This window comes from Lissotriton helveticus, chromosome 1_1 (assembly GCF_964261635.1).
Source record: "Lissotriton helveticus chromosome 1_1, aLisHel1.1, whole genome shotgun sequence".
In the NCBI taxonomy this organism is placed as follows: domain Eukaryota; kingdom Metazoa; phylum Chordata; class Amphibia; order Caudata; family Salamandridae; genus Lissotriton; species Lissotriton helveticus.
In genome coordinates, this window is record NC_136057.1 from 1727566258 (window position 1) to 1727589381 (window position 23124).

The following is a 23124-nucleotide window of genomic DNA, read 5'->3' on the forward strand; positions in this document are numbered from 1 at the left end:
GCTTTCACGCTAGCTCCGAGGAACCTGCTACTCTTCCGATGTGACCCTTACTAGGTTACGCCACTATGGGAATTTTGCCAATGAACCCCGTTACTGTCATTTATTCACACATGTATTCAGAAAACCCTAGTTAGTGCTTCCCGGTTATCCTAACCTGCACCTAACTTTCCTCGAACCTGTGACCTCAGGACAATGGATTCTATTCACCACTTGCCCTTTCAATTCCCCGGGGAGTTCGGACAACACTTAACAAGTCGATTTACAAATGCATTGATTAGTACATATAACAATATAAGAACAAGAATAATGACAATACAGTAATTCATAAATTTCAGCAGCGTATTCACAAGAGAGTGATCAGTTCCCTCAGAACAGCCGCTCTTGTAGCAGCATTAATATAATAGCAGCTTCCGACTTAACTAGCCTAACTAGTCCCTGCCTTACTCTCAACTAGTCCCTAACCATCCTCTGATCTACCAGAAAAACTGATAGAGCGCGCGAGGCCACCCGACCAATAGTTTTCGCCGTTTCCGGCTTCAGGGCCCATATACTTTTCAAATCACCATATACATCGATCAGGTGACTTCACGAGCTCTACCAATTTGGTGTGTGTGTGTTCCCTGCTACCAATTCTCAGTGCACCCGACTTACCATCCACCGATGCAGGTGCCTAATGACCACAATGAATCAGGGAGCTAGCTGTAAAGGAAAGGCAACAAAATACAAACCCAACCAATAACATTCAAAATACTGTGTAAATGACCACGGACAACTGGAAGTTTTAAAAATGTTTATCTAAAGTTCAATATTTTCTTGCATGAGATACAGTAAAATAAGGCAATCAATAACCAAGATAATGTAAATCACATATGCATAAAGAAATAATGGCAGAGTAATCATCAAAGTACTAATAAAATGTAACGAGAAAAGATACTTATGCAAGTCAGTATTATCTAAAACAGTGATAGACTAAGTGTGTGTGATTATAGAAGAACTTATAATGAATAACACGCTTCACTTAAGGTGAAAGGGCCTTTGAACAACCTAGGCAACGAAGTTCTAGACCATATCAGGAAATGACACACTGCTATGCAAAATATAATTTCTAACAAATGAGAAGACATAGAAATAACTTTGCAAAATTTTAAATGACTTTCAATAGTTGCGGAAAGGCATGGAAAATATCACATTTGCAATGTTGAACTTTATTGAAGCAAAAGTTAGAAATTCAGAAGGTGCAAGAATTTCAAGAGATTTCGGAGCAGTATTTACCTAGAAAGGTGTGGAAACCAAACCCTGGCCACGGGTCAGTTAAAGTCAGGAAACCCTCAAGGAAGGATACCCCTCAAAGGACAGCAGGTGCAGAATGGACACCCAGGACAGGACAGGATACCCTCGGAATAAGAGTCAGGACAGGACCTCAGGACAGGACAGCAAACCCTCAGGACAGGACCCTCTTCAGGACAGGACCGGAACCCACAGTTAGGAAGCAACGCCTGCGCTCCACCCGCTCTGCAGATATCGATCAAGACCCCGATTGGGTCAGCGAACTCCCAGCTAAGTGCCTTGCCAGCACTTTAAGGTTCAGTAAAACCTTAGTCTATGGTCAAATTCGGACAGAGTGCTCCGCAGCTCTCTGTATTTTCAGTCACCTATTGAGTGCGTTGGGTCAGTGACAGGTCAGCTAAACCAGACAAGTCGGACGGTTCACTAGGTGAACCCAGGGTAGATATACAGTTTTGGGACAGTGTACCACCCCCCAATGTTGCAAAGTGTCAGAATCCCTCAATTTCGATTGGTCCTAAGGTAGGATTTGGGTAACACACCAATCACAATATGCGATTCTAAGCCTTCATTTACATATTTTGGGACCGCCTAGCATGTTTGGGTTCCCATGAGCTAACAGTAGCACATCTATACAATGTAACATATAAGAAGCCACATTCGCTGTTCTCGCAGGGCAGAGGTGACTTTCTCAGGAGCATCTCGCCCATCACTGCCAGCTGGCTATGTTCCATCAGCCAAGGTCCCTCGTGCTGCCGAATGTCGCACAGGCGCAGAAGGGACCTCCAATATGGCTCTCCTCTCACTCAGACCCCCATTGCCCGCGGTACATGAAAAGTAAGCGAAAACAAATTAATACATAATAATGTCATTATGAAAACACATCGCAGGGTTTGTACTTTTAACTCATCATCAAGAAATAAACTTATGCAATTTAAATGTTAGCTACATTTAGACGAAATACAAGAGCAGTGGCACGAGCAGTACCACATGATAAGCACAGCTATGAATTACGCATGCGCATAACTTTCCCTCCACTTCTGCAGACGCGTCAGGACACGTGAGTGTGGCTGACGCATGCGCAGTAACTAAAATACAAGCGGCGGCCATTTTTAGAAGACATGAATTAATTTCATTAGAAATACACATAGGCAAGCGTCTTAAACTTTACTCAATCTTAATATAAACGTTAGTAAAACATACACGGGTTACCTTATTACACATAAATGAGGTTCTTGATTTCGGCAAGCCGCAAAATATGCGAAGCTTTGCTTCATCAGTACCTCATGTTAGACAAAGCTCACTTTTGAGCCATAGTGCAAACCTGAGTGGCATGTAGAACAAATGTGTTTAGTGTAAGCACCGCCAATTACATCATCTGTAGGCGTCTCTTGCTAAATATGGCACTCTTTGTAAGTCCTTCACTCAAACTTCTCTTGTTCATATAGTGCTCATTTGCATGAAGGATAAAAAGTAATGGCCCAGGAGTCAAGGCACCTGGAGGTTAAACCGATGCAAGTACAATCCCGTAACTGATGGCCTTCAGGTGCTGCCCTTCGATAGACAAAGTATAAATCGAATAACTCTGAACTGTTCTGTCTTGAGAATTTTCTTGAGCACTACGAAGTTTGGCCCTGCTCATAAGCGCAGGTTTAGGGAGTGCCAGATTCTGGGTCCCCATGAACTGGCGACCATGTTTTAGTCATTGGAAGAAATGTTGCTGGATTATATGCAAAGTGACTGATTATAGATTTCTGATTGGTGTGTAGTCGGGTGCAAACATTTGTAGGTGACATGCACTCTTTTCCACTAAGCCATGCACTTGATGCAGAAAGTTTTAGGATACCTGGAATCGGTGAAGAGCTTTCAAGACTGGTGTAATATGATCACATTTCCAAAGGTTAAGAGAAGACACATTCTAACAGCCTTCTTTTGAAGTGTTTAGTGTCCACTTGTAAGTTGCTTTTGGAAGACCTTTGTTTACAACATCTCAGCAGCGTTACCGTGCTAACACAAGGTCTCCTACCAGCTCCATTCGATGAGGAGGTTGCAGAAGTGAAAGGATTCTCTGAAGCATGGGTAACAATAGTAAATGGGTTTCTGTTGCAGTACACCCCCTTCCACTTTTTTCCTGGCTTTTGATGCAACTTTTACTGAGGTGTACTTGGTCCCTGCTGTCCAGGTTCCGCGTACCAGTGTTCTTCCCCTAAAACTATACAACATTTGGCACAACTTCAGATTACCCCTATAAGTCCCCTGGTAAGTGGTACCCCTGGCACCTTGGGCATGGGTACTGAAGAGGGTTCTTTGGGTTTGCAGCACTGGTTGTGCCACACCAGAAACCCCCCACCAAGGCTATGCAAACTGCCACTGCAGTCTACATGCCTGATGCAGAGAAAAACAACAAAGTTTACATGGCGCACTGCCTGTGTGTCATGCCAAGCAGCATTGCCTAAGGTATGGGTACGTCACCCCTCTAGCAGGCCGCACAAGTCCTAAGGCAGGGTGCACTTCATCTCAGGTGTGGGCATATCTGCATGAGCAGATATGTCTCAACAATATCTAAGTCTATTCTTAATATTCTAAGTGCCCAGGAAGCCATAAAGAGTACATGAGCTGGAAACTCGACAACTCAATTCCCCTGCACTATTATGGCTTCACTGAACATAGGAGTGTTTGGCACCAAACAACTCCTCTTAATAAACCCACACTGATCCCAGTGTTGGATTTAATAAAACATGTACCCAGAGGGCACCTCAGAGGTGCTCCCTGAAAACCCACCAACCCTGGTGTGGTCTCTGATTGGCGTTAGGCCTCATGCCACCACCAGACATGTTTCTGGACCCCTGGGGTATGAGCCCTTGCTCTCTGAGACCGGAAACAAAGTCCATCCTGGGCTGAGGTGTCACCCTGCCTCCCTAGGCAGGCACAGTGCTTAAGAGCGAAGCTTCAACTGCCTTGCCGACTTTGTAATGCAACCCCTTCCTCTGTTGCTAGCAGCAGATGGCAGCCCCTTGTTCAACCCCATTTTTGGTGGAAGAATCAAAAAGGAACACTTAGTGAGAAAAGGACGTGTACCCCCCTTCGGCAACTCCACCCCTCAGGTGCTGGAGGCGAAGTGAAGCACATTTGTCAGTGCGCACCACCTTGAAGATGGTGGGACATATTCAGTCAGGGTCAGGACTATGCCTCCCTCCCACAGGAGGCCAGTATAATAGAGGGTGTAGACACCCCAGGTGAGGAACCCATTGGTCCCTACCTGTCACTACCCCTTAACACACCTAAATCAAGTATTTAGCTGGCACTCCCAGACCCTGAAATGAGATTCCTGATGACCTAGGAAGAGCCAGACACTACAGAGTCGCACCGGCAGAGAAGACTGCAGAAACCAACTGACTTGGCCCTACTGGCCTGTCTGCAGCCCTTGACAATCCTGAACCAGAAGACAACCCATCCTGTTGCCCAGTGACCTCCAAAGTCTTTGAAGGACTGCCTGCCTTCAACAAAGATCAAGATCTCCTGAGAACTGCAGACCTGTTCAAGTTGAGAGTAACTTAAAGAGAAAAATTTATTCTGGCCTGACAAACTGCAAAACCGCATCCGTACTCACCTCTGCATCCCACACCCACAGCCCGAGTCCAAGTGGCCCACCAGTCCTGCAATGATTCTCCAGCAATTCTGAGTCGGAATCCACCGTGGACTCACTGCTGCGGGACTCCACCTCGACGACTGCAGCCTCAAACCCAAGACATCCCCTGACGGTAACCTGCCCAGTAAGCTGTTCCCGATGCCAAAGGACAGCCTGCTTGAAGGCCGGGAGCTTGGCCAATGGTGTATCTACATCCTCTAGCATCACTAGGTACGTGGGCAGCTGTGGGTTTTCTCTGTCGTCCTCCTGGCCTGAACCTGCAGCCTTCCTTCAAAACCGATCCCCCACATTGAGTTGCATTGGGTGCCCGAAGCTCTGTTGACACTCTACACCACGCTGCCCCTGTGCCGCTGACTGTTTAAGATTGGTGCTGCCTTGTGGCTCCTGTACTTACCTTAATGCCAGGAGATCGACCACTGACAACGCTTTAATCACCTGTGAGCAGCGCAACTTCGATTACCCCCAATCTCTATTGATTAACAGTGAGCGCCCGACCCCAAATTTTACCTGTGCACCCAGCCCCCCTTTGCCACTGGTGGTGCACTCTTGGTACTGATTTGAACCTTGCCTGGTGTTGACCTGAAACCCCGAAGACTGGATTTGTAAGTCGTGGATGTACCTTTAAAACTGCATTTTTGTTTTCCTCCCATAGGTTAACATTGCCAAACTGAAAAATTGCAGTGTCCACTTTTTAAAGTGAAAAGTAATTCTTTTTTTTTTTTTTTTTTTGGTTATCTTTTATTTATTGACGGTGCTTATCGTTCCATCAAGGCAGTACTTAAAAGTTCAAGTTAGGTCTTGTATGTGAAGTGTTTTTTTTGTTGTTTTTTTAAAAACTTTTTTAAAGACCTTTATTGGGTATCATACGTGTCATACACAGCACCAGGCCTTCAACCCGGAGGCTGGCCGCTCCATATAGTCTGGGGTAATAACAAGTTCGATCTCGTATAACACAGCCTTTCAGCCGACAACCCGGGGGTCCGGCGGCAAAATAGTACATCCGAGTGCGACCAAAACAAAAAGGTGAGGGGGGGGAGGGGGAATCATTAGATGAAAACTGCCACCTCCCCGCTCCCTAGAAGCTCTATTGAACCCAGTACTGTGTGCAATTCCCGATTCTGGCCCCGCCACCTCTCTCAGCCCTGATCCCAATTAGGCCCGAACCCAACCAAAAACACAATAGGAACACCACCCCACCCCCCCCCCCATGCACATCTGTCCCCACTTAGTTCAATAGTATATTCCACTTCCTACATCTGAATCTAGGCCGCTCCGATGCCCTACAATAACCTGAAAGTTTCCAGCTCCCCAGACACACCAACTAGAACCACTCCGTCTAGCTAGTAGCTACTCTGCCTCATCTGGCTGCACCCCTTCGGGCACTCTCTCTTCCTCTACTGCCCCCTCTCCCCCTGTCGCCTCGTACTCCGCACTCCGCAAGCGCGACCTGTATAAGCCCCAGTAGTTCTACGGACGACTGGTTGGTGGCAAAAGCTCGCTATAAAGTTCCGATTGGGTGCAACAATACATCATGTCGTGCGCCCATCTTTTCACTGTGGGCAGGGGTCCTCTCATCCAGCACATCGCCAGCACCTGTCTGGCGATCAGCATTCCCATGTCTGCAAGGCGCCTAACGGCATCCGGCAACGGTTTGGAGTACCCCATCAGCGCCAGCGCCGGATCCGGGGTCAAGTCTGTGCCCAGAATCTGGTTTAATTCTGCATATACGCCACACCAGAACCTACTGACCCCCGGGCACGACCACGCCAGGTGCAAGAAGTCCACTACCTGTGTTCGGCAGCGTACACATTCCGCCGAGCTCCGGAGACCATATCTATGTAATCTCTCTGGTGTGTAATAAACTCTCTGGAGAAATTTAAAGTGTATCAATCTATGTCTACCATTTAGCGATATCTTCTTGGTGCTCGTGCAGCAGTATCTCCACATTTCGTCATCAACGGTGTTCTGAAAGTCCTGTTGTCAGGCGGCCCTGGCCTTCATATACTGGTGTTCCCTGTGCTTCATTGCTGTTTTGTACAGCGAAGTTACCAGCTTACGGGGCGTCTCTGCCTTAATTAAATACGTTAATTCCGGGACTTCCGGAGGCTCCGCTAGGTCCGGGCAGAGTAATTCCAGTAAAGCGCTGCGTACCCTGTGGTACTGAAACTTCTGCAACAATGAGGCTTGAGCTGTATCCGACTCTATCTGGTCCCACTCTTTGACCCTACCGTCCATGAACATGTCGCCCATTGTGGAAATGCCTAATTGATGCAATGCTTGAGTTACGCCGCGCTCTGTCAGTGGCGAAAGCCAGAGGGCCCATTCTATGGGCATGGACGGCGCGTATATGAGGGCTCTCCCCTGCGTCAGCAGTAGAGAATACCAGGTGTGGTTCGTGGCAGAGAGCGAGTCCAATATGCCCGTCCTGCGGTCCATTTGCCGGCAGATCGTAGCCGGCAGTGGCAATGGCTCCGCGAATAGGCGTTCCATCCGAAGGTGGGGTATGCGTTTATCCCCATGAATCCAAGTGTGGAGATGTGCCGCCTGCGCCACTCTGTAGTACAGTTCCAGATCCGGGCCGCTAATCCGCCCATTTCATATGGGAGTGTCAGTAGCGACCACTTTACTCTGGACTGTTTGCCCGCCCAGGCAAGCTTAACTATTAACTGTGTCAGAGTCTGAAAGAAGGCCTTTGACAGCACCATCGGGATGGCACTAAATAAAAAGAGAAATCTTGGGAGTACCACCATTTTCATAAGGGCAATGCGCCCCATAAGTGAGAGGGGTAGTTTACACCATACCTCAACGTCATCCTATAGTTTACTGCAGGCTACACCATAGTTTTCTCGTAGCAATGTCTCCGAATCCGTATGTATCCTTATTCCCAGGTACCGGACTGTGTCACTGGACCACTGCAGAGGGAACTCCATTTCGAATTGCCTCGTTATCGGGGTAAGCGGGAAGGCAACCGATTTCGACCAATTAACCTTCAAACCGGAGAGAGCACCGAAGTGCACAACCTCTCTCAGCATGGAGGACAGGTTGCGTTCCGGATCACGGACGTACAGCAAGGTGTCATCCACGTAAGTCGAGACAACTATCTTGTAAGACGGAAAACTGACTCCCTCATGCCCGTGGTATTCACGCAATGCGCAAGCCAGCGGTTCCGCCACCAGAGCATATAGCAGTGGAGAGAGGGGGCAGCCTTGTCTGGTTCCTCTGCCAATTTAAATAGGGTCAGTAACCAGGTCTCCCAAGCGGAGTCGCGCTGTCGGCTTATAATACAGGGCCCCTATCATTTGCAGGAACGGCTCACCCAAACCAAACCGCCGCAGCACCAAGGACAGGAATGGCCACTCGACAGAGTCAAATGCCTTTTCCATGTCTAGGAAGACAGCAATCGCCTTCGTGTCCTGTCGCACATGTTGCATGGTACCCAGGACTGTACGTATATTATACGTCAAGTTTCTACTGGGGATGAATCCAGCCTGTTCCGGCGCAACCAGTTCATGTGCCAAGAGGGCAAGGCGGGTCGCCAATACCTTGGCGTATATCTTGGTATCTACGTTCAGCAATGAGAGCGGCCTGTAAGAGCTACACTCACTGGGCTCCTTCCCTGGTTTAAGTATAGTGACTATTAGGGCCTCTCTCATCGAAGGCGGCATAGCTCCATCCACACAAATGTCGTCAAATAGCTTAGCTAAGTGTGGGAGTAGCTTATCTTGGAAGGCTTTATAAAATGCAACTGTAAGCCCGTCAGCTCCCGATGCGCTGCCGGAGCGCATGCTTGCTAATGCTTCTATTATTTCATCCCTTTCTATGGGAGCCATTAGGAATTCCCTATGAGTATTTGTCAGCTGCGGTAGGTCGATGTGATCCAGGTAGTCACTCACCTCTGCAGTGAGGTCACCAACTTTAGCGGAGTACAGATCAGAGTAGTATCTCCTAAATTCTTCCGCTATTTCTCCTTCCTCCGACACCTTACCTCCGTCCGCAGTTCGCAGTTCCGCGATCAGGGACTTTCCCTGAGTCCCTTTGATTAATCTGGCTAATAGGGAGCTCGGTCGTTCCCCCTCCCCGTACACATGCGCCGTGGCATATTTCCCCATGTGTTGTACCTCCCTATCTGCTTCTTCGTGGAATTCGGAGAGCAGTGTTTTAATCTCCTCAGGCACCTTGTCACATGGGGTAGACCGCTGCCGTTGCTCAAGGGCAGTGAGCTGGTTTTCCAGCGTCCCTAGTCGCTGTCGGATGGATTTTAGCACACTGGAGTGCTTAGACATTGCCACACCGCGAATAAATACCTTAAAGACCTCCCATATCGTCAGGAAGTTGTCCACAGAGCCTATATTAGCCTCAAAGAAGACGTCTATCTCCTCCGCCAGCTCCCCCTGAAACACTGGGTCCAGCAGCGAATAAGGTGGGAAGCGCCAGGTGAAAGGAGGTATCGATTTCCGAGGAGTTTCTAGCACCAGCAGCAGAGGGGAGTGATCGGACAACATCCTAGGTAATACCATGCAGGAGCTTATTTGGGCAACCATGGAGGAGGAGGCCAACCAATAATCTATTCTAATGTGGATGTTATGGAAAGCAGAGTAATGCGTGTATCCCGCTTGTTCCCGGTTCCTACTCCTCCATACGTCCTCCAAATCTAGTATGGTGATCGCCGGTTGTATCGCCTGTGCTGCCGCCGAGAGCCTGCGCACTGGGCCTGCAGACCTATCAAGTGTTGGGTCTAACACCAAGTTCAGATCTCCCCCCCACAGAATACGCGCCGCTGGGTAAGCGCGTGCTATCTTTACCACATTGTGAAAAAACACTGGGGAATCGTAATTTGGACCATACACATTTATTACCACCAGATCCAGCCCCATCCCCGCACAGCAAGACAAAACGTATCGTCCCTCCGGGTCAGCAGACAGAAGTGTCTGGGAGAGTTTCGATCTAGGGTTGACCCAGGTCAGCACTCCTCTGGAATGGGTTGTGAAGCCCGCTACTGCTATATGTCCCGCCCATCCCCTACTAAGCAGCATTCTGCTCGTGAGTGGTAGGTGCGTCTCCTGTAGGAGAGCAAGATCTACATTATGTCGCTGTAAGTAGTTCAACACCTTTCTAAGCTTCTGGTGGTCGTTAAGGCCTCGCACATTCCATGTGAGAGCTCGGAGGAAAGCTGGGGGGGGGGGCATCAGGCACAGCAGGTGTGGAGGTCATGATAGTCATACATATAAAGTGCGTGTATCAGCTGATCTTCCAGTGACGTAAGTGGGGTTGTGCAAAGACCAAAAAACCGCAGTAAACTCCCTAGCCCATCCCCAAACAGGAAACAGTCTTCCAACCGACCCACCCCCCACCCACAGCAGACCACCCCCAACCTGGCCTTGCCGACCCAGTGTCCAACCCACCCACCCTCAATCCCAACCCTCATGGTTAATGACTCAACGGAGTCATTTGGGAGCATCATGCACGGGGGCCGAGGTTGCCAAGCCTCCATCGAACTATGTAGAAATAACGTACATCTTAGCAGCCTCATACGGCTCCCGCCTAAGCTCCATAGCCTCACCAACTGACTATACAAAGGGCCATGAGTGGTCCGTAATTTTATCAACTATTAGAGATCATGTTGAAGGTCACGCATCCCCATTTTCTTGGAGGATAGGACACCCAGAAGGTGCCCACTTATAATATCACAGAGAGCACCACCAACATTAACTTTATCAGCACCGGCTGTACATGTGCCCTAATCAGTTACTTGTGTCCAGTCACTTAAGCATATCCCCCCACCCCCGCGGTCCTGTACTGCAAGGTGGCATCGTCCGTAGACCGAGTCCAAAGCATAGCTGCCTCCAGAGGAGACCCCCTGTTCGCCTTACCACCTCTCCTGGTCAGCTGCGGCATAGACTCTACTCCTGCTCATCCAGATGGCTATCCGCTTCAACCTCCGCGCGTTGCTCCGGGTTGTCTCTGTGACGCTCCTTTGCCCTGTTCCTCAGAGCTTGCTGCAGTGCGCGAGGGTCTGTGAACAAGTGGGAGTGGCCCTACCTGTTACATCTCAGTTTCGCTGGGTAAAGCATAGCATAGTCCAGCCCCTGCTCTCTGAGTTGTTTCTTGTAGGGGGCGAAATGCTTACGGGCCTCTTGTACTCTGGCGGTAAAATCCAGGTATAGTGATATTTCTGAGCCCTCATATTGCAGCGACTTCTTCTCCCGGGCAAGCCGCAGTTCAGTGTCTCTGTCCCTGTAGTTGAGTAGTCTGGCTATTATAGGGCGTGGCGGCATGCCCGGGCCCAGCGAGCGGTGCGCTCTTTCCACAATGAAGACCTGGGAGAAAGAGTCTTCCCCTAGCAGAGTCACTAGTAGCTTCTCAACAAAGCGTTCCATATTACCCGTCTGCGTTGTCTCGGGAAGGCCCGTAATTCGGAGGTTGCTTCGTCATGAACGTGCTTCCAAATCCTCGGTCTTGTCCAGTAGTGCCTGCATCGCTTTTTCCACCTTTTTATGGTCAGTGCCCAGTTCCGTCTGCGATTCTTCTACCTCCGTAAGGCGTCTCTCGGACATATCGAGCCGCTTTGCGTGCTTGTCTATCCTCTCCGCCATTCTATCCATCCTGTAAGTCAATGCATCAATTTTGGAGCCCAGGGTGGTCATGCTTGTCTGTAAACTTTTCTCCATAGCAAGCAAGATTGTTTTTATGTCCGAGGTGGCAGTAGCCGCATCCACTGGGTAAAAGTTCTCAGGCTCTGTGTCCGTAGTGTCCTGTGACTTAGACCTCCGCTGGCTAAAAGTGAGCTTAGTCTGCGTTTTATCGCCCTTGCCCATCTCGGCGGATAGTTCAGATCGAGTAGTGTGGCGGGCAACGTTCCGGGTCCTACGATGCAGCTGGGCTCCTATTCGTGGGTCAACCAGGGTCCCAGGCCAAATGCTCTCCCTGGCCCTGTGGCTCCCGCTGTCCTCGCCGCCCTCTGCCACTTTCCAGCTATTATGGTGGGCAGTAGCGCACTCTACATCCGCCCTAGGGTCCCCTCAGTGGCTGAAATCACACCACACCCGGCCCTCTCAGCAGCGCAGTTCTTGTTTCTTGCACTGTTGTGGTCAGTCTCCGCCATTCATTGCAGCAGCTGCTGCCTGCTTGGGCGCCGTGGAGAGGGGGGGGGGGAGGGGGGAGTGTCCCCAGGCCGAATCCAGCCAGTCTCGCCAGCCGCAAAGTCGCTGCCTCCGTCTCCGTCCACCACTACTGCGGAACCGCCCCCTGCTACTCGCAGTGTCCAATTTAGCGTGCAGACCCAGAGCCCCTCACCACGGCTTCACTGTGGGGCCAGGCCTCCAGCCGTCTCAGTGTCTCTACCACCGCGCCTACTTTCAGTGGTCAATGTGGTCTCTACCGCCCTCGGGCAGCTGCGCAGCTTCCAGTCTCCCCTCCACACTGTATACAGCTTTATGTGCACTCGCTTGACGGTGTTCGTGGCAGGCCGCCCCCCACGCTCTTCCTCACTCACCAGCAGTCACCGTCCGCGCCCAGGGGCGCTAGCCAAGGCGGCGCCGGAACTCTGCTGTCCTGTGGGCCTTACTTGCAGGCCCCCATCCAGGCACACTCGCACTGACCGATCAGCGAGGTCAATCACTATGTCACACAAGGCAATGGCCCGATAGCTCTCCCAGCAGCTGCCCTGGACTCATGTGTTGTGCCGTCACTCGGGGCTAGCGCTATCATGCGCTCTTCACTCGTCGCGTAGTCCAGGGTTCTCCACGTCGTGAGGGTAGCTCTCCTGGGTCTTGGAAGTGCGCCGCAGTGCCTCACCTCAGGGCAAGTCACCAATGTCGGCCCTACTCCGTGGCCGCACCTCGCTCCTACGCCAGTGAGACGCTCCACCGAGACCCCCTATGGGCGGGGCCTACCAGCCGCACGCCGAAGCACGTCCGTCGGCCACTCGATGCACTGTGGACCGTGGCTCACGGCCCGGTCCGCCTCGTATACTCTCCCAGGCGTTTAGCAGATCTGCCCGGCTCCGGGCAAGCCGTCGCCTGTGCCGCATCGGTTCATGAGTGCAGGGAGTCAATCCCTTTCAGAATATGTCTCGGTTGGTGCAGGATATTGCAGGATATTAGGAACCTCCGAGCGGAGCCCTAGGCTTACGCGGCCATTTCGGTTGCCGGCAAGCTCCGCCCCCCTAAAGTGAAAAGTATTTCTATTGAAAAACGTACTTACCTTAGAATGTATATCTTGGTCTTAAAATAAATCTTGAAAGAAGCTTATTTTTATAAAATTGATGTGCATCTACTTTTTGAGCCATGTGTCATTTATTGGTCACAGTGTGTATAACAAATGTCTTACACTCCTCTGTGTTAGGCCCAAGGCTGCTCGACCATGCTACCACAAATAGAACACTTTGGGTTTACATTGAGCCCTGTACACTGCTTGGGGAATCTCTGTACTCTTTGCATGATATAACCACTCAGTGGTATATCAAGTAAAGACCCAGCTTCCTACAGTAACCTGGTGTTAATATCAGATATAATATGGTTGATTTGAGGAAAGAATGATAGGTCCACATCGAATATAACTCCCAGGCTCATCACCTGCTGGGGCATAGATGGTGCTTGAGGGCCAACCGAGTGGTAAGGACGGTCACCCCCAAATACAAAATGTCAGGACTGCCTCTTGAAGGCATTGCAGGCTTCCCTTCAGGGCTTCTGGTGATATCCGCCTGCCATTGCTGATCAGTCTCAAGACAGATGTGGATTTAAGTGTCTTTAACTTTCATTTAGAGGTGAACCCAATAGTTTTTCAGAATTTCTCTAAATGAGCTCACATAGACGTCATGTAGTGTGGCTGCCATTGGAAATCCTGAGATCACTTTGTAGTGTACAGATGGAATTGAGTGGCTCGATTTAAACTTTAAGCCGCAGACTGAAGTGAACTGAACAGGGCTGGCCTAGAGCGTCTCAGCCATGGAACCTAGGGTGGCTAGGCAATCATGCTCCGGGTCCATCCTACTATGCCTTATCAACAATGTGCCAAGTAGAATCCCTCAGGCACTTTCACTGCCAATAATAGTAATGGTGAATGGCAATCAATCCTGAGCCTCTCAGAGAGGTTAGTGTGGGTATACAACATACTCATGTTGTACCTTACCGGCTGAAGTTTATTAATTCATTTTGATTTAAAAACATAGAAATCAAAACTGTACATACATTTTTTTGATACAGAAGATAGGGGGTGTAAGTCAAAGACATCTAGGGGTGCTGATTCCCTGTAACTCAATCAACCCACTTTTTGGGTCTGTTAGCAAGGTACACACTAAAGGTGCAGCAGTACCCCTCAGTTCTAATATACTATCTTTGACTCTATTTTTCCTAAAGATTGTCAATAATCCCGGCCTCCGATACACCTCAGTAAAAAAAAATTATTGTCTAGAGATTTTCATTTTTGATTTGTGTTTTTGGCTCTTTAGAGAAGTCATGTAGCTTGGATAGACATTGTTGATCCTGGCCAAATTTTTCTGGACAACATTTTTAAAAAAATGGTGGAGTTGTTGCAGTCATGTTGTCATATTGCAGGATCCATGAGACCTATATACTTTACTTTGGTGTCAAAACATAGGTTTTGGGGGATCAAGTAGTTTTCTATAGCCAAAAAATAACTCCTCAATGCAACCCTGCTGCCGTTTTTCAAAATGACAGCTATAATAGAGGCAGAAGAGACATATATAGAAATGATACAAATCATAATGGTTTTTAATCCTTTTATGTATACACCAAACAATGTTTATGATCTGAATATGAAAAGAAATAATGTTTATCACTCCTGTTTTAGACCCATTTTCATAGTTTGTTTATTTGTTCCTGCAATCGCTCGAGGTACATTTGCAGAATGTTGAACATTGGAAAAGAGCATATCGACAGGGACATTATTTTTGTAGCCCAGGCTTTGCAAGTACGTGTATGTGTAGGTTCTGTGTGTAAAATCTTTATCAAATTTCGTAAGTTTTATCACCCCATTAATATCTTCCCAACACAATTCACACAGATCTTTCTCTACATATGCATGATCCAAAACATTTACACATCTTCTGATCAAGTAAAAGTCTCTTTTAATGTGCCCATGCACAGAATATGACATTGGTGGAAGATCACTTAGCACAACTGATCTCTTGAACTTTTTGTACTGAAGATGTTCAAATGTGTTACAGTCAGAACTTGTTCAGGTTCAGCAGTTAGAGCTCCAAGCTTAGTTCCAATTTTGCTCACAGTGTCATCACCCTTAAGAATATGTACCTTGAAAAAAACATTGGGCATCTATGGGTCAAGTTTCTTGCACAGAACATGAAGCAGGATTAAGGGGCAGATGTAGCAAGCACTTTTGCATTTGCAAAAGGGCAGATCTGCCCGTTTGCGAACGCCAAAATTGCTTTTCCGATGCAGCAAACCCAATTTTGCGAATCGGTAAACTGTTACCGAATTGCAAAATGGGTTTGCAATTCGGTATTAGGAAGGGGTGTGTTTCGGGCATCCCTTCCTCATACCGAATCGCATCGGTATGTATGAATGTTTTGTGACCGCAATTGCGGTCGCAAAACATTCGCATTTTACCACCTACTTCAAGTAGGTGGTAACCCATTCGCAAATGAGAAGGGGTCCCCAAGGGACCTCTTTCCCTTTGTGAATGTTTGTAAAACTATTTTTAAGAGCATGCAGTGGTCTCACGGACCACTGCCTGCTCTTAAAAAATGAAAAGAAGGAGGAGGAGCTACGCTACGAATCAAGATGGCCGCATAAGCTCCCGGCTCCACCGACCTCCGCCAGCAGCTCGATTATCCTGTCTTTCATCCTGACCTTACACCTGATTTTCTTGTTTATGAAGGTCTACAGCTTCCAAAGATACAATCCCGAGATTTCTATCTTATCGGCTGACGAAGATACGCCGTGTTCTATTTCTCGGCCTACCACCGTGTGGAAGCCGGGGCCTCGATTTCTGGACTACCCGAGTCAGAGTTGAACAACATCGGCCGTGAGACCTGGACTGAGCCCGGTCTCCCGAAGAGTGCCTGAATTGTTGATTTTCCTGACGATCCTTTGAACGATCCACGCCCGGGACACGCCATCGTGCCACGCCGACTGCTGTGGTGGGAGCCCGGTGCCCGGAGACCTTGTTGCCCCCTCGGGGTCGACGGGCTGGGGTCCTCTCTGGCGGCAACGGTGTGTTCTGCACAACGAGGAGCGCCCGTTATTGTGATCGGATTTGCGTGGCCCGTGACTCCGGAGCAGCCGGCCTCCGGGGTTCGAGTCCGGCTCTGTCTCCTACTGAGAGGGGATGGAGCGGACGGAGGGCGCGCCATCTCTACGGGCCGTTGTGGCCGCTATTGGGGCGCTCCATTCGCACACAGTCGCTGTGTTCCGGACAATGATGGTGAAAGTGGACGGTATCCTGGAACCTGAGGACGACGCCTCGTTTGGTTTCCAGCTGGAGATGGTACCAGCGGTGCATTGTGTCTCAGAGGTCGAGGTCCCTGTGCGTACCCCGGAATTTATGACTCCTGATGGTCCCCTATTACCGGCTAGCCAGCCCGTGCTTCCCGCTAACGTCTTTTGCCCGACCCTGCTGCCACCTAACACATCTATAGACGGTCTTCCACGTGGCTACAAGTTCCTTGTTGATGGTTTTGGATATTCGCTGTCTTTGGACACCTTTCCTAGTTTGAGCCGTGAACTTTTATCCTGTCTTCGATCCTCTTGTGCTGAACAGAACTTTTTTGGACGCTTTGCTTTTTCCAACAAAATGGCGGCTCGAATGGCAAAGACTCTTCTGACAGACCGTACTGGCCAGGGCTGAACTTTATCGCTGGGTTCCGATATAAGAGCTTTTCGTGATGCCGGGGTGGTACCTGTAATGTGATGGGAATTGGGTGGCTGTTGTTTATCCTCCCTTTACCGGTTTGTATACTTGCTGAATATTGATTTTAACATGTATCCGGGTGATCGCTGTTGGCGGGGGGTACGGGAGACCGGGAGTGTGTTTTGCTTTCTCCACCTCCGCTTTTCTTTTCCCTTCCTTTAGGGTAGTTCTGGGGGCGACTGATAGGGAAATACTGGCACCCTCCCAGGAGCATATCATGAATGAAACTCACCAGACATAGCAGGTTGCTCAGAAACAAAGTGAACTTTATTAAATGGTACCAAAAGCATGCATCATTGCTAATTAGCAAGGAAGAAGTCAGATCTGCCACCTTAGGGGCTCTCAGACCACTTCTTCCCAGAGTGACAAGTTTCTAGGTGTTATATACTGTATTCAATGCCATGTCAGCGGAACTTAGAATAAGGCACCAAGCCAAATATGGCTGACATGGATGTGCAATGTCTGCACCATGCAAAACAGCCAGATATGGGCAGACCAGAAAGGCAGGCTCTGCACTGTGTAACATTTGCATATCATGTAGTCAAGACAAGCAAGGTGACCTGTAAGGGTGTACAGAATAGCTTGTTGAAGCTTGTCCAGTCAAGGTCAGATAGGAAGCCATTTTGAGCTCCAGGCCTCATGTTAATGTGATCTTATATACTCATGAACTCTTTGGAATTAAATGCAAATGAATTTATATGGATATTCATATATATTTTGTAACAGCGACAGGCACGCTGCTAGTGGGGTTAGGCCGTAGCCATTGCAGGGGTGCAGGGTGGGGGGTGCGGGGTGGGGTTTTTTATTTTGCCTTTTTTATGTTCTATGGCCCCTTTTCTTTTCCCTTTTTCTTTTACGAGAGATGGGCTGTTTATCTTTCACGGATCCTCTACTGTCCGGTTGTTTTCGCTGACTTATTTATCCTGTGACATTATGATGGGTCGTGTGGGTGGGATCGCTTTGCTTGATTCACAGATTGCTTATTTCCTGCTTCCGTTGTGTGTACCCGTGATGGGCCCTTTACTTCCTACAGTGATTATTGTTTGTTTATTTCCCCCGCTCGCATCCTTTGTCACAGCACATTTTTCGTTTTGTAAAGCATCTTGTTTTCCTTTAAGGAAAACGGGCTGCTTTATAAAAAAAAAGATTGCTTTATTGAAAAGCAATCATGGACATGGTGGTCTGCTGATCTCAGCAGGCCACCAGCCTTGTGATTTTTGCAATTCCTAAGGGGTCGCAAATTGCGACCTACCTCATTACTATTCATGAGGTAGGTCATTTGAGACCCCTTAGGAATCGCAAAAGGTGTACTATACACCTTCATATATTGCATTTTGCTATTTCTTAATTGCAAATCCTTGTGATTCGCAATTAGGGAATAGCAAAATGCGGACTACATACATCTGGCCCTTAGTGTCTTAACTCACCTGTTCCATAACATATCCATAACTCTGACAATCCTTGACTTATGAACATTGCAAGTATAAGTAGCACAATAGTAACATCTGATTTGTTGGGCAGTACAATGTGCCGATTGGAACAATTTCAAACAGCCCACTCAACATGTGGCACAACACGAAAGTCAGCTTCCTCCAATTTGCTGTTATGTTCTTGAACAATATGGCCCGTACCTTTAGAATATATCTCTGCAGGCACCAACTCCTTATTGTCAATCATTCCACTTGCAATAATTGGAAATTCAGTGTTTGCTGAAGCATCAGCAAAGTTTTGGAGAGTTAATATCTTCAAGTTCATCTTGTTTGATGTTGATGACCAGAATGTATCAAGTTGCACAGGTATAAGTGTCTAATTTTTGATGCAGTAAAGGCCAATTGTTCTACTTATAGACATTCATCTGATTCTTTCACATTCTTTGACAGATAGTTCAATATAACTGTCAAAGACGATGTGCAGTTCTTGAAAGGTGCACACTGACTTTGACATTTGTAGAACAGTCTGTATGACCGCTACGAAGTTTTGCATGGATGAAATCTTAACCATTTACAATTGTGACATATAATCCACAACAATAGCAGTTTTAAATGAGGACACCTTTTCGAATTGAAATTCTTTAGGTGAAAGTTGTTTGTGGAGCTCTTGTACGAGTTTATGCTTCACTGGTTTGGTTGCAGCATCTCCACCAAATCATTTGTTTGCTGGAAGAGGATAATGCAACAGAATGTCAGTCCTTTCTTTTGCTACATCCACCTCTCTATTTGCTTGCAGAAGTTGTTTTTTTGTAACCTGTTTTGTAGTAGCTGGTTAGATGTAAATCTTACTATGGCAATTAAATTGTGGACGTTTAGCTTTAGTGATTATGTCAAACAGCTTTTCTGTCTCAATACAAATCTCTCCTGCTTCAGTTCTGCGTATAGTTTCTATCCATGTTCCAGGACATTTAGTAGATGTGTCTTTATATCATTGTCCACATATTGTTTGGTCATGAAGTTGTGTAGTCGCTCAGGCTCAGTCATTTCAAAGGGGTTTCCTTGCTGCTGCATGAAATGAAGAAGGCTGTCAACATGTATAATAAAATGTTCCCCTCTCTTTCCTACAAGTTCATGGTGAGGAACAGTTTCACGATGGTCCATTAATTTTGAGTTTGTTGTATCTCTCAAAACATTGCAAATTGAAAGGACTTTATGGTAAACTAGCTGCTATTGAGCAACATATTCACTTTTATGTGTCTGACCAACAATTCCCTTGGTGCTTTTCTGTGATATCTGGATCGTCTGTTCCAGTTTCATATCTGGAGCCACAGCATGGTACCCTCCCTTTCTGTCTTTCACCCAAAAATACCTTTGGATGAATTTTCTTTAGAGATATGGGTTTTCCATCTCTAGCTTCTTTACTTTTTCCAAATACCAGGACCCATATCTAAGGTAGTTTATGCAATCGAATTTGCGAAACACAGCAATCAGTGACTCCGCAGTCTTTACATGTAACTCCCAATCATCTTCCCAATCGGCATGTACCACGTTTTTCACCAGAGCTCTCATGTGTAAAACATTTCCCCAGTACTTGCAAAGTTCAGATTTTTCTTCACTTTCTTTGACAGACTCTACAAACTTGTTTTTCAGGTTTTCTGATTTTGAACTAAATGTATTGAGCATTGCCTGGCTTTGCATTATGTCTTTTTTATGAAGTGCACCCTGTGCCTTGTTCAGTTCTGAGCTAAGATATGCAAAGCCTAATTTGTCATTCTTGTTACAGAAAGCATTCCAATGCAATGTTTCTATAGCCTCAGATATGATGAGTTTAGGAAAGTAGGATCTGCTTCTTATGGTTATCCCCACTTTTTGCTTGATGTAAAACTGTTTTTGACTAGTCTGACTGGGATCCTGCTAATCAGGACCCCAGTCTGTCTGCTTCCTCTCTAAACTGTTATGTTATGTACTTTGGTACACTCTAGATTGGATACTGGGGTACCCTTGTCAGTCCCTATTATACGGTACACATGTTCCCAGGGCATAGGTACCCCAGATCGCTCCCATGGGCTGAAGCATGTTTATGCCACCCATGTGAGGACATGCAAAATGGAACCACAGGCCTGCCATTGCAGCCTGTGTAAGTCAGTGCATGCACCACTTACTTAAGATATAGGTTGACTATATCTAAGGGTCCCTGCACTTAAAACCAATAAGTCACCCCTATAGCAGGCCTTTACAATCCTGAGGGCAGGGTGCTTAGTTCTAAATGAGAGGGTGCCCCTGCATGAGCAGGACACCACTACAATCTACGGAGTCCATTCTCCCGGGTTGTCAGTGAAGCAGCCATATACCACTATAGAGGAGCATTATGCAACTGTGTGATGACCAATTCTTAAACAGCTGAAACACACCCTATCGTGTTTGGTGTTAAACATGTTGGAATCATACCCCCACACCGGTAATCGGTGTGGGAGGTATGATTCCACCCCTCAGAAGCGAGCTTCGTGGGGTCCCTGGTGTTCCCGGTACCAGCCTTCTAGCTATGGACAGCACAAAATATTTGCTGCCGACCAGAGACACATTTCTGCCCTCCTGCTGCTAAGCCAAACTTGAGCGGGGGAAGGCAGAACAATTGGCATCTTGTCACAGGGAGGTGTGACCACCTCCCAGACAGGATTTAGTGTATAAGGGCTTGGTGGGTGTGCTTGCCAGTGACTGAAAGTCTGCATGAGCTGCACATTTGGTGCCCCTATGCATAGTCCAGTTCAAACCAGTTCTGGGAGCCGTTGGCTCCCACTCTGGCGCGAAACTGGACAAAGGACATGAGAGTAACCTCCACCTGTCCAGATCCTCCCCTAGGAGGGTCCCCTGAATCTTTCCAACCCTCTCTCATGGATAGTTAAGGGCTTACCTGGCTGTAGGACCTTAGATTCATCGCGGACATCATTTAGAATTGAAACCACTGCACTTCCACTGTCTGGGGACTCTGAACTTCACTGGACTTTGTTTGGGCCTGATTTCATCTCCCTCTCAGTCTGCTGCATCGTCTGTGCCTGTGTACTGTACAGGATCCGTGTAGGACCTGTGAAGCATCCAAGACACCTGAATATAATCTCCCTTGGAGTGAAGGAGACCATCTATGACAAATTCGATCACTACAACTCCCACAAGGAACCCCCTCTCACAGCTCCCAGCACCACGCAACCTACACTAGACAGCTGGACCACCCTCATCATCGAAGACACTCGGAAAATGAGGAAGACCACCCACTCCAGGGCCCCCACGGATCCCTACCCCCACCCCGTCTACCGCAGAGCCGCAGACATCATCACCCCCGAGCCCCATCGAATCATCAACCAATCCTTCGAGTCCGCCTCTTTCCCTGACGACTGGAAATATGCCGAGATCAACCCTCTCCTGAAAAAACCCTCAGCGGAACCCACCGCCCTCAAAAACGTCAGACCGATCCCCCTGCTCCTGTATCTGGCCAAAGTAATTGAAAAAGCACTTAATAGCCAACTCGCCGCCTCCACAGAATGAAACAACATCCTCAACTCCTCCCAATCAGGCTTCAGGAAGAACCACCGCACTGAAACCACACTCCTCATAGCTACAGACGACATCCGCTCCCTACTCAACAGGGGAGAGAAGGTGGCCCTCATCCTGCTGGACCTCTCCGCGGCCTTTGACGCAGTCTCTCACTGCACCCTAGCCCGCAGACTCCACGAAGCGGGTATCGGTAATAAGGCTCTTGACTGGATTGTCTCTTTCCTCTCTGGCAGAACCCAACGAGTCAGACTCCCTCCCTTTCTCTCAGAGCCCACTCCAACCACCTGTGGAGTCCCACAAGGATTCTCCATCAGCCCGACCCTGTTCAACTTCTACATGGCTCCGCTCGCATCCTTTGTCACAGCACACAGACTTAAAATCACATCATACGCAGATGACACCCAACTCATCCTCTCCCTCTCCAACCAACCCACATCACCAGATGCAACTTTCAAGAAGGAATGGAAGTAGTCGCTAGATAGATGAAGAACAGCTGCCTACAACTCAACTGAAGTGCTCATCATGGGCCCACACCCCAATGACTGGAACAACACCTTGTGGCCCAAAAGCAGCAAAACCAGCAATGGACCGCACACCGTTAGCCCCTCCTACGGATCGCCCCTAAGCACTCTGGTATGTGTAGTGCCTGAAGTTCGAAGAATTACTGAAAGTTCATAAGTGGTTCACCTATGTAGGTGCAAGTAGATACTTGTTGTTCCCCCGATCTCTAGACCCGGGACATGGCCGGGTTTCGGGATATCTTCCCTCATCAGTAGAGAAAGTCAATAGGGGTGGAAGAGAAGGCCGCCTCGTAACCGTCACGGGCCTCGTTGCCCAGCACACAGGTGCGTCGTCCAGAAGCTCGTCAGCTTGAGGGGCTCAAGGGAGTCCTTATGTAGAAAAAGCAGCAATGGACCGCACACCGCTAGCCCCTCCTCCGGATCGCCCCTAAGCACTCTGGTATGTGTAGTGCCTGAAGTTCGAAGAATTACTGAAAGTTCATAAGTGGTTCACCTATGTAGGTGCAAGTAGATACTTGTTGTTCCCCCGATCTCTAGACCCGGGACATGGCCTGGGTTTCGGGATATCTTCCCTCATCAGTAGAGAAAGTCAATAGGGGTGGAAGAGAAGGCCGCCTCGTAACCGCCACGGGCCTCGTTGCCCAGCATGCAGGTGCGTCGTCCAGAAGCTCATCAGCTTGGGGGGCTCAAGGGAGCCCTTTTGTAGAAAAAGCAGCAATGGGCCGCACACATCTAGCCCCTCCTCCGGATCGCCGCTAAGCACTCTGGTATGTGTAGTGCCTGAAGTTCGAAGAATTACTGA